Source organism: Callorhinchus milii, unplaced genomic scaffold (genome assembly GCF_018977255.1).
Source record: "Callorhinchus milii isolate IMCB2004 unplaced genomic scaffold, IMCB_Cmil_1.0 Scaffold1, whole genome shotgun sequence".
Taxonomy (NCBI): domain Eukaryota; kingdom Metazoa; phylum Chordata; class Chondrichthyes; order Chimaeriformes; family Callorhinchidae; genus Callorhinchus; species Callorhinchus milii.
Genome location: NW_024704742.1, coordinates 136,353,177 through 136,365,432, shown reverse-complemented (window position 1 = coordinate 136,365,432; position 12,256 = coordinate 136,353,177).

Sequence of the window (12,256 nt, the reverse complement as noted above, 5' to 3'; positions counted from 1 at the left end):
TTATGAAATGTAAGCTATCTCCTACTGTTAAGAAGCTTTTGGGTGTTTAGCCGTTGTTGAGTAATTTTAACCTGAGAGACTCGCTTAATGGCTAAGGAGGCGATGAAGTGGGAAGGTAGCATCCTGTGCTCAGCACTCAGCGCTCTGAAGTGGAGGAGGAATGGCTAATTTGTAATCAAACCAAAGCCCCTCTGACGCACCTTCTGTTAGCTCTGCTGTCAAAGATGAACACTACAATCGCAAATTACATTTGTATAGAGCCTTTCACGTCGGGAGGATGTCCCGAGGCACTGTATTGTGTACATGGTATTGTGTACAGTTTTGAGCAACTCACCAGGAAAGCTAACAAAGCCAAGTGTGAAAGAGTATGGAAGTGAATATTCAATCAAGAAAATGTATTTTATGGCCAGCAATAGAGGTTGACCACCACTGACCTATAGTCACTGCACTTTAAACACTGAGGAATGTATAAGGTGCTACATCAATTGCAAGAATTATTATTTGTGATGTGTTCAATCTCTCCCCAGAGGGACACTCCTGCTTTATAGTGGTGCTTGCTCTGCTCTAACATCAGAGTATATGATTTTTTTGGTCAACTCGTTTGACGCATGCGGAAACCCATCATGTTGCTTAAGAGTATCCAAACCAAATAGAGGATCCACGATCCAAGTGGAAATTCCAGCGATGTTTATTAAAATGGAATGTGCTCTCTTCCTGGAGTGATGCGTTCTGCTTATCTAATTCTAGCGCAGTGCTAGATGGGGTATTAGGTGCAGGGTGGCAAGAGTCGGGGGACCCCAGAAAGTGTGTTGGGGTAACTACTGGAACTAGCTGTGCTGTCATCAGCAGTGCCCTGTAACACTGGCTCAGGAACTAGACCTCAGAGATCGCCACAGGGCAATATTCTACATCTGAACAACTCTCTTTGTAAAGTAAAAAAAAATTCCTATTTTTTCCCTTTACCGTTGTGAAGATTGTCTGTCCATTGGCCGTTACGTACACTACACTTCACAGAAAAAAATCTGAAGTGCTTTGAGGTGCTTTTGGGTGATAAGGTGCTGTTTCAAATGCATAAGGTATCGGAAAATATCTCGATACCATCTCCCCACTGTCGCTCTGTCTCCTTCCAAGCTTGGGTGTAAACTCACTCTTTAAAGTTTTACCCTCGAGGGCAACTCTTACCCTTGAACTAAAGGGAAACAGCTTAATAAAAGAAAGTGCCTCATTCATACTGGTTTCATTTCATTTCAAATGACCGCACGTGCTGCTCTGAATTTGAATGTTGATTTCTCTTTCTGTAATTATTTAACAAATGTGTATGTGGTGTTGGTTTTGTGTGTGAGGGGAACTAATGCACTGGAATCCTGTAGCTTAGTGGTTAGAGCACTCATTGTAAGCGAGAGAGCCCGGGTTTGATTCCCGGGCGGGGCGAAACCTTAGGCAAGTTTCCTTACTCCACGCTCCATTATGATGGCCAGTTTCCTGGAATGATGGAGCCAACCTCTTCAACTCAATGATTCGAGAGATTTGGTGTTTTGACCGCAATGCACCAAATTCCACCCAATCTTAGCCCCTGAGATTATTTTGTCTTAAAGATTTAAGGTCTCCCCAAACTGTTGAGCAATTCTGCCTTTCAGCCCCAGCCTTTGGAACTCCATCCCACAGTCTCTTGCCTCCTTCAAGGTCCATCTCAAGACCGTCCTCTTCGACCACATCTTTGGTCAGTCTTCTATATCTACTTTCCATGCTCTCCACCCCTCCTTATCCCAAATCCCAGTGTGTGGGACGCCCTCCCGATGTGAAAGGCGCTGTCTGTGTTCAAATCACACTCGTGTTCAAATCCACTGATTCACTGGCACCTCCCGACCTCTCCAACCTCCTCACTCCTCACTCCCCAATCCACCATCCGGCGCTTCCACTTGACTGGCACCAGCCTCCTGCTCGACCCTCACACCCTCCACCCCACCATTGGAGGTCGCGCTTTCAGTCACTACGCCCCAAAACTCTGGAACTCTCCCTCAAACCATCCGCTTTGCTCCCCCTCTCCCCTTTTTCAAGTCCTACCTGAAAACCTTCCTCTTTGACCAGACTTATGGCCATCTCTCCCCCCCACCCCAATCCCTGACTTGGAGTCAGGCTCCTCCACTGTTAAGCGCTCTGAGACGCTGCCCTGCGTGGAGGGTGCTCAATAAGTGCAAGTTGTTGTGGAAAATTCTTTATAATCTTTATTGTATGCAGACATTGTCTTCAATGTCACAATGTCACATTGTTGAATTGTCTTCACAGGATCTACTGTAAAGTGTGGTAACTGTGTAGTTGTACCTTTTAGACTAAATAATTTTATGGCAAAGACCAGGTATGATTCGGGGCCCCTGGTGATACCTAAGCCTCAGAACAGAAATTCTGTCACAATTTCAGGCTTTTTTTCCAAACCTTTCCTTCCTGGTTAGGAGTGCAAATCCCATTAGTGGGCAGATAAGAAATATGGACCATTTGATCTCAATCTTCTAAAATTCCCAGCCTGTAATTCTCCCATTATCCCTGTTCCACTCATTAATTACCATCTGTGTGAAGAAAAACTTCTGAAGTTGATGTTCACAGCCTTGAATCCTATCATTGTTTGGTGCTTCAAGCCATTTGGCTCCACGAAGGGTGCTCTATAAATAATAATATTAAGAATAAATAGTAGTTTGTTCCAGTAACAACTTGTATTTATGTAATAACAATAATCATCCTTGCAATCCTTATCACATCATTGAGACGTCTCAAAGAACTTCACAGAATATACTGCAGTGAATTGACTATATTTGTGGGAGGAATGCAGTAGCCAATTGCATACAGCAGTGTCCCACAAACACTCATGAACTGAGTGACCAATTTTTCTTTAAAAAGGATTATTGCCTGCAAAAAGTGATCTGCCAATCAACTAATAACCGGGATTTACTTGCTCAGTAATATTTAGAACCTTGTATATCCACACTATGAGCTTGTGCGGACTCAATCGGCCGAATGGCCTCCTTCTAGCTGTGGATTACTGTGTTTCTTATAATAATAATAATCCTTACATTTGATATAGCGCTTTGCACGTCTTCTCGACGTCTCAAAGCGCTTCACAGAATAGACTGTAAAGTGAATTGATATTTGTGGGCGAAATGCGGCAGTCAATTGCGCACAGCAGTGTCCCACAAATAGTCGTGGATTGAAATGACCAACTTATTATTTTTTTTTCTTGAGGGATTATTATCAGGCGTGTGGAGTAAAGAAACTGGCCCAAGGTTTCACCCTGCCGGGAATCGAACCCAGATCTCTCTCTTGCAAAGCGAATGCTCTAATCCCTGAGCTACAGGATTCAACTTATAGATAGCTCATCTCATAAGACGTAAGAAATAAGAGCAGGAGTAGGCTATTCGGCCCCTCGAGCCTGTGCCCCGCCATTTAATAAGATCACGGCTGATTTTCTAACCTAATTCCATTTTCCCGCCCTATCCCCATATCTCTTAATCCCTTTAAGTTTTTAAAAATCTCGCTCAATCTCACTCCAACACTGGGGTTCATCCTCTTTACATCCATTTGTATTCTCGTTTGAAAACTTTTTCATGAAAGTAATTTTGTACAGAGTGGGGGAAGGGGGTGAAGTAAGAATTCTCCTGACATACATATAGTGATAGGCACGGAAACAGGACTAACTAGTCTGTGTGTCCTTTCCCTGGATCCGGCCAATGTGTTCTACTCTCACTGTACACCGTACCTGGCTGGTTCGGTGAGGACTACACCATTGTATTGGGTTGTCAGTTTGGTTGAATCAATAGCACTCTTGTCTGTGTCACAAGGTTGTCAGCCTGGACTGATCCTAACCTCACATCAGGATCAGTTCAGGCTGACCCTCCAGTGCAATGCTGGACGGAGTTTGCCATATTGTCAGAGGTGCTGCAAGTCCTTCACACAAGATGTTGAGGTAATCATAATCCTTGCGCCTTATCACGTCGTTGAGACATCTCAAAGCGCTTCACAGGATATACTGCAAAGTGGACCGACTGCATATTTTATGGGTGAAACGCAGCAGCGAATTGTGAACAGCAATTTCCCACAAAATGTGACACCGTTGGAAAAGTGAGGCGGGGGATAGGGATGAGCCCAGAGTCCGTCGAGCGGAGGGTAAGGACAGGCCAGTATGGAGTTAGCAGGGCACAGAGATAGGGAGGAGCAAGACCTAAATCAAGGTTAAATCAAGAGATGGAAACAGAGTGAAAGGGTTTTGCTGCTGACTGTTGAATATTAGACTTGGCATTGTCACTGGGACAATAAACGAGCAGATTACAAAGCTTCTCACACACAGAGAGCAGAATGTTAATTAATAACAGCAACATCTTGGCAGATGGATCCGGATTTACACAGGCGTGACCGGTAGGTGGCAATCACTGAGCAGAGCTTGAGGGGGAAAGAAACAGTTTGAAGAAAAATGTCAGGCGTGTGTTACAGATCTCATAAACCAGCAGGTCCCCTGTCCCGTCTGCTCCACCATCAGTGTCCGAGCCTTTAGTCACAACACTTCCAACCCCTGCACCTCCCTGCCCTGTCCCTCCATCTCACTGTCTCTATCTTTATCTGCCACCTCTCCAACCAGGATCACGGTCTCCTCCAGTCACCCGATCTCAGTATCCAACCCTGCCACAGTGAAGCTCTCTGAGACGATCTCCCACACATTACCTTACTGTTAAACTTACACAGAGTATTGATTACCCTACGTGAAGGGTGCTGACTGTTTGTTATTCATGTATCAGTTCGCTATGTGCGGTATGCGGTATCTTTGTGATATATGTTTGTGTTCTGCATCTCTAAGAGTCCTGTAGCTCAGTGGTTAGAGCACTCACTTTGCAAGCGAGAGACCTGAGTTCAATCCCAGGCAGAGGGCGAAACCTTGGGCAAGTTTCCTTACTCCACACAGAGCCTAATAATAATCCCTCCAAAACAAAACAATAATAAATTGGTCATTTTCAATCCACATTTGTGGGACATTGCTGTGCGCAATTGGCTGCTGCGTTCGCCCACAAATATACAGTCAATTCACTTTATAGTGTGTTCTGTGAAGCGCTTTGGGACGTCCTCCTGACGTGAAAAGCGCTATATCAAATGCAAGGATTATTATTATTATGGGGTGTATATGGGGTATCTGGGTATATATGGGGTAGCTGGGTGTGTATATGGGGTGTATATGGGGTATCTGGGTGTATATGGTGTGTATATGGGGTAGCTGGGTGTATATGGTGTGTATATGGGGTAGCTGGGTGTATATGGGGTGTATATGGGGTACCTGGGAGTGTATAAGATGTGTATATGGGGTAGCTGGATGTATATGGTGTGTATATGGGGTAGCTGGGTGTATATGGGGTGTATATGGGATAGCTGGGTGTATATGGTGTGTATATGGGGTAGCTGGGTGTATATGGGGTGTATATGGGGTAGTTGGGTGTATATATGGGGTAGCTGGGTGTATATGGGGTGTATATGGGGTAGTTGGGTGTATATGGTGTGTATATGGGGTAGCTGTATATATATGGGGTGTATATGGGGTAGCTGGGTGTATATGGTGTGTATATGGGGTAGCTGGGTGTATATGGGGTAGCTGGGAGTGTATATGGAGTAGTTGGGTGTATATGGGTGTATATGGGGTAGTTGGGTGTATATGGTGTGCATATGGGGTAGCTGGGTGTATATGGGGTGTATATGGGGTATATATGGGGTAGCTGGGTTTGTATATGGGGTAGCTAGCTGGGTGTATATGGGGTGTATATTGGGTAGCTGGGTGTATATGGGGTATATATGGGGTAGTTGGGTTTGTATATGGGGTAGCTAGCTGGGTGTATATGGTGTGTATATGGGGTAACTGGGTGTTTATATGTAGTAGCTGCGTGTATATGGAGTCTTGCAGCTCAGTGGTTAGAGCACTCGCTTTGCAAGCGAGATACCCGAGTTCAATTCCAGGCAGAGGGCGAAACCTCGGGCAAGTTTCCTTACTCCACACAGAGCCTAATAATAATCCCTCCAAAACAAAACAATAATAAATTGGTCATTTTCAATCCACGACTGTTTGTGGGACATTGCTGTGCGCAATTGGCTGCCGCGTTCGCCCACAAATATACAGTCAATTCACTTTACAGTGTGTTCTGTGAAGCACTTTGGGACGTCGAGAAGACGTGAAAAGCGCTATATCAAATGCAAGGATTATTATTATTATTATTATTGTGGGGTGTATATATGGGGTAGCTGGGTGTGGGGTAGCCGGGTGTTTATGGGGTGTGGTAGCTGGGTGTTTATTAGGTGTGTATGGGGTAGCCGGGTGTTTATGGGGTGTGTATGGGATAGCCGAGTGTTTATGGGGTGTGGGTGGGGTAGCCGGGTGTTTATGGAGTGTGGGTGGGGTAGCCGGGTGTTTATGGGGTGAGGATGGGGTAGCCGGGTGTTTGTGGGGTGTGGATGGGGTATTCGGGTGTATATGGGGTGTGGATGGTGTGGCCGGGTGTTTATGGGGTGTGGATGGGGTAGCTGGGTGTTTATGGGGTGTGTATGGGGTAGCCGGGTGTTTATGGTGTGTGTGGGTAGCCAGGTGTTTATGGGTTGTGTGTGGGATGGCAGGGTGTTTATGGGGTGTGTATGGGTAGCCGGGTGTTTATGGGGTGTGTATGGGGTAGCCGGGTGTTTATGGGGTGTGGGTGGGGTAGCCGGGTGTTTATGGGGTGTGGATGGGTAGCCAGGTGTTTATGGGATGTGGGTGGGGTAGCCGGGTGTTTATGGGGTGTGTATGGGTAGCCGGGTGTTTATGGGGTGTGTATGGGTAGCCGGGTGTTTATGGGGTGTGTATGGGTAGCCGGGTGTTTATGGGGTGTGTATGGGTAGCCGGGTGTTTATGGGGTGTGTATGGGTAGCCGGGTGTTTATGGGGTGTGTATGGGTAGCCGGGTGTTTATGGGTGTGTATGGGGTAGCCGGGTGTTTATGGGGTGTGTATGGGTAGCCGGGTGTTTATGGGTGTGTATGGGTAGCCGGGTGTTTATGGGGTGTGTACGGGTAGCCGGGTGTTTATGGGTGTGTATGGGGTAGCCGGGTATTTATGGGGTGTGTATGGGTAGCCGGGTGTTTATGGGTGTGTATGGGGTAGCCGGGTGTTTATGGGGTGTGTATGGGTAGCCGGGTGTTTATGGGGTGTGTATGGGTAGCCGGGTGTTTATGGGGTGTGTACGGGTAGCCGGGTGTTTATGGGTGTGTATGGGGTAGCCGGGTATTTATGGGGTGTGTATGGGTAGCCGGGTGTTTATGGGTGTGTATGGGGTAGCCGGGTGTTTATATGTAGCGGTGATTGACAGCAGCAGTGACGTCAGTGCTGTGGGGGCTGAGCTCTCGCTGCTGAGACTCGGATCAATTGCCCCAAAACACAGAGAGAGAGAGACAGACACAGACGAAGAGAGAGAGGGAGAGAGAGAGACAGAGGGAGACAGAGAGACCCCGACACCCGACACCCTGACCAGACCCCCCCACCCCTGTCCCGGCTGAGCTGTGATGGTGAGTGACTTTCCTTTGCAATTGGGAAACAATTGCTGCAAAGAGATTGCTCTTCTCTCTCCTCTCTCTCTCTCTCTCTCCTCTCGCTCTCTCTCTCTCTCTCTCTCAGGAGCCTTTCACGGGCATCAATGGATGCATCGCTTTTTGCAGTCAGTGCAATGCAGCCCCTCCTGTGCGGGGCGCTGGGGGTTAGGGTCGGTGTGATGGAGAGATAGGAGAGAGAGAGAGAGAGAGAGAGAGGCGGTCCATATCACAGATCTATTCCCAGCTGCGGACCAGCAGCAGATGGGGTGGAGAGGAATATTTACTCAGGACTTTGCCTTTGTCTTCCCCTCTCGTTATCCACTGTGTCGTTGCCTCCAATTACCTGCGTTCGTCTGATCTCCAGCAAAGAAATAGCTTTGCACGTCAACTGGAATTGCATAAATAATATATTAACAGGTGCAGTGTTTATCTATCTATCTATCTATCTATCTATCTATCTATCTATCTATCTATCTATCTATCTATCTATCTATCTATCTATCTATCTATCTCTCTCTCTCTCTCTCTCTGTCTGTCTGTCTGTCTGTCTGTCTGTCTGTCTGTCTGTATCTATCTGTCTCAACGATGTGATAACTGTCTCTGTCTGTCTATGTATCTGTCTCAACGATGTGATGAAGTGCTGTATTTATATAAGGATTATTATGCCAAATGCAAGGAATATTGCTATCATATTGCTGTGTGTCTGTTTCATCTTTTCCATAGATCTATTTCTCTAAAATGTTGCGCATACTGTATCTTTAAAATCTCCTCTCTAAAATGTTTGTCTCTAAATATCTATCTCTGAAATCTCTATTGATCTATTGTATGTGTGTTTGCATTATGTATCTGTCTGTCCCCATCTCTCTCTCCGCCTCTACGGCGGTTTACTGATTGGTTCTATCCCAGTTCTCCCCCCCCCCACCCCCCCAGCAGTGTCTCAGCATTTATCTTGTTACCTTGGGGTACTCGGTGTAAATAGAAGAGACAAAATTGATCGATGCTCTCTGGTTAACAGGAAGCATTAAGTATGTGTGGGTGCATCACAGACTTTTATTCTTGGTGGAAAAATCTACTGTATCAACTGAATAATCCAGGTAGGTTTTGTGTGCAATTTCCACTTGGGTCAGTCACGTAGCGCTCTTGCCTCTGGGTCAGAAGGATTCACCCCTATAATCTGGACTTTGAGGTAATTTTACGGGCTCACTTTGCCTGCAAAATGTACAGTTAATTCACTTTACAGTATAATCTGTCGAGCACTTTGAGATGTCTTGCCACGATAAGGCGCAAATTCAAATTCAAGGATTATTATTTTTTTTGGTCAGCCGGGTATCTGACACGTGCGGAAACCCATCACTTTGCTTAACAGTATCCAAACCAAACTGAGAATTATAACAACAATAATAATAATATAATCCTTGCATTTGATATAGTGCTTTTCACGTCTTCTCGACGGCTCAAATCGCTTCACAGAGTAGACTGTAAAGTGAATCGACCGTATATTTGTGGGTGAAATTCCATGCATCCCACATGGAAATCCCAGAGATAGATTGTTGGAATGGAATGCGCTCTCTCTTTCTCTCCCCGGAGGGACACATCCTGTTTACCTAATTCCAGAAAGTATTAGGCACAGGTTGGCAAGAGACAAGTTTTGGGGACCCCAGAGTGTGCTTTGGGGGTAACTGCTGGAGTCTAACCAACTAAAACCACGTAGCTTGAGCTCATAAATAGCTTGACCCTGTAGTCCTGAGGGAGGTTTGGATTAGATGTTAAACTGAGGTCCCATCTGCCTGGTTCAGTTGGTAAAGATCCCATTATTGGAGAAGAGAAGGGAGTTTTTCGCAGTGTCCTGGCTGAAAAATCTCCAGATTAACTGCCTGCGTTGTAGCTGCTGATATGGAGACTTGTGGAAAAATGGTAAAAAGCATTGATTTTTATAGCACCTTGAGTGTTCGAACATTGCAAAGTGCTTCACACCTAATAACTTTCAACTTTAGTGACAATTTTGTTCAGCAAATGTGGAGTCTTTCTTCGCACAGCGATGACTCGAAGTAGAATCGTAAAAATCCTTGTATTTTATCACATCGTTGAGTCTCAAAGCACTTTGCAGGATATGCTTTGCAAAATATAATCAATCCACTTTGCAGTATATTCTGTGAAGTACCAATTTTATTTGGGAGTTTGTTGGCCAGGACCCTGGGAGAGGTAAACTCCTTTCTCTTTTTGAATAGTGTCAGACGTCTCAATTATGTAATAAGATGCTATACCAAATGCAAGGATTATTATTATAATAAGTACGCAGTTTAACCGCTCTCTAACCTCTCTGACAATGCACTGGAGTGCCAGTTAATAATAATAACAATCCTTGCATTTTGATATATGATGTCTCAAAGCGTTTCACAGGATATATTGTAAAATGATGTATATGAACCTGTGTGTTTGATGGTCGTGACTTGGTGGTTTAACCCACAACCTTTTGACTCCAAGATTAGAGCACAAAGAACTGAGCCAAACTGGGAACGGTTGTCAGTCACCATCATTCAGTCAGTGACCGTGTGATTCCTTCCATTCCTCTCAGGTTCGCAGCTGTTGGATGAGTCTCTCGTGCATCCATTATTCTCCATGTAAAATGTATTAGATTGTGTATAAATAGGAAAACTGAAGCTGGAAATAACTTTGGATCAGGTTCCCAGGAACCTGTGCTCATCACGGCGTCAGCTTGGCTCAGTTGGTAGCACTCTCAGTTGGGTTCGAGCCAACGTCAGCGACTTTGAGACTCCCCATCCAGGCCAACATTCCAGCACAGTGGTGGGGGAGCACTAAATCATTCCAGAGGCGAGTCTACGGTGGAATTTCAGAGAGCGAGGGCAGAGTGGCGGTTAGGGAGGAGGACATTGCTTGCTGAGTGGAGGGGTATTGCATAGGAACAGGAGTTGGACATTCAACCCTGTTCCGCCATTCTATTAGATGATGGCTAATAATCTGTACCTCAACTCCAACTGACTGGAATTTGCCCCATATCCCTTAAAAAATATATATAAATATACTAATTTGGTCAGTCAATCCACGACTGTTTGTGGGACCCCGCTGTGGACAATTGGCTGCCACTTTTCGCCCACAAAACAATTCATTTTACAGGAAATTCTGTGAAACACTTTGAGACATCTAGAAGACGTAATAAAAGGGGCGATATCAAAAGTTTAATATTATTATCATCCCTTGATACCCTTACTGACTGATACCCTTCCAGTCAGGAACCTCGGTGTCTTGTTCAACCCTCAACTATCTCTTCTTCCCCACATCCAAGCCATGACCCGCTCTGCCTTCCCTCACCTCCATAACATCACCCGACTCCGCCAATACCTCACCTGCCTTCGTCACCTCCAGGCTCGACTATGCAAATGCCCTGCTTGTCAGCCTTCCCAACTCCTCCCTCCACAAGCTGTAGATAATCCACAACTCTGCAGCCCGTGTCCTCTCCCGCACCAAACTCCATGACCCCATCTCCCCCATTCTCGCCCGACTCCACTGGCTCCCTATCCTTCAGAGGATCCAGTTCAAGATCTTGGTCCTCACCTATAAAGCCCTCCATGGCCTCGCCCCATCCTACCTCTGCGACCTCCTAACCCTCTACCAACCCGCCCATTCCCTCCGCTCAGCCGGCTCTGGCTGCACCACGTCCCCCGACCCACCCGCCCCACCATTGGCGGGAGAGCCTTCAGCCACTCTGCCCCCAACCTCTGGAATTCCATCCCCCAGTCACTCCGCCTCGCCCCTCCTTAGCCTCCTTCAAGTCCTGCCTCAAAACCCTTCTCTTCGACCATGCCATCGGCCACCCATTCCCCTCCCCCCCTTCTCCCCCCCCCCCCCCCCCAGACCTCAGCTCGCGTCTGAAATGCTGTATTCTCTCCAGCGCTTTGGGACATCCTTCCGACGTGAAAGGCACTATACAAATGTAATCTTGTTGTTACCTAACAAAAATCTATCCATCTTAGTCTTGAAAATTTTAATGGATTCAGCATCGATAGCCTTTTGGTGAAGAGAGTTGCAATTTCCACTACGCTCTGCATGCAAAATGCTTCCTGATTTCACTGGTAAATGCACTGGTTGCCACGTTTCACCCAGAAAATACGGTGAATCTGAAGCGCTTTGAGATGTCTCAAAGATGTGAGGAGGTACCATATCAAATGCAGGGATTATTCTCAATGTCTGTAACTCCCTCATGTAGTTTGACAGCAATAGTGAGCAATTTACAGGGGTTACTGCTGGGTTAAACAGCTCTAGCCTTGCTTGCCCCCTCTTCATTAATTATTTATTCTCCATTATCACGTCTCCATTGTTGTCACCTACTAAACGTCGATTCATTATTATCAGTTGATCGTGTCACGCAGGTCTAGGGACAGGGAGAATTAGACGTCAGAATATCTGCTCTTGTATCTGCAAATCCATTGTTTGGGTTGGGATTAACGAACAAAGACTTTAATAGTAATCCTTGCCTTTCATATAGAGCCTTTTCATGCCAAATGATTCTTCACAGCAATTATCATTGCACTATAGGTGAACGCAGCTGCTAATTTGCACATAGACACGTTCCAAAATCAGGAGGCAAAGGCCCAATTTTATCTGGGGAAATCGTGGCCACGACACCAGGTGTCAGCCTGACTCAGTCAGTGATGCTCT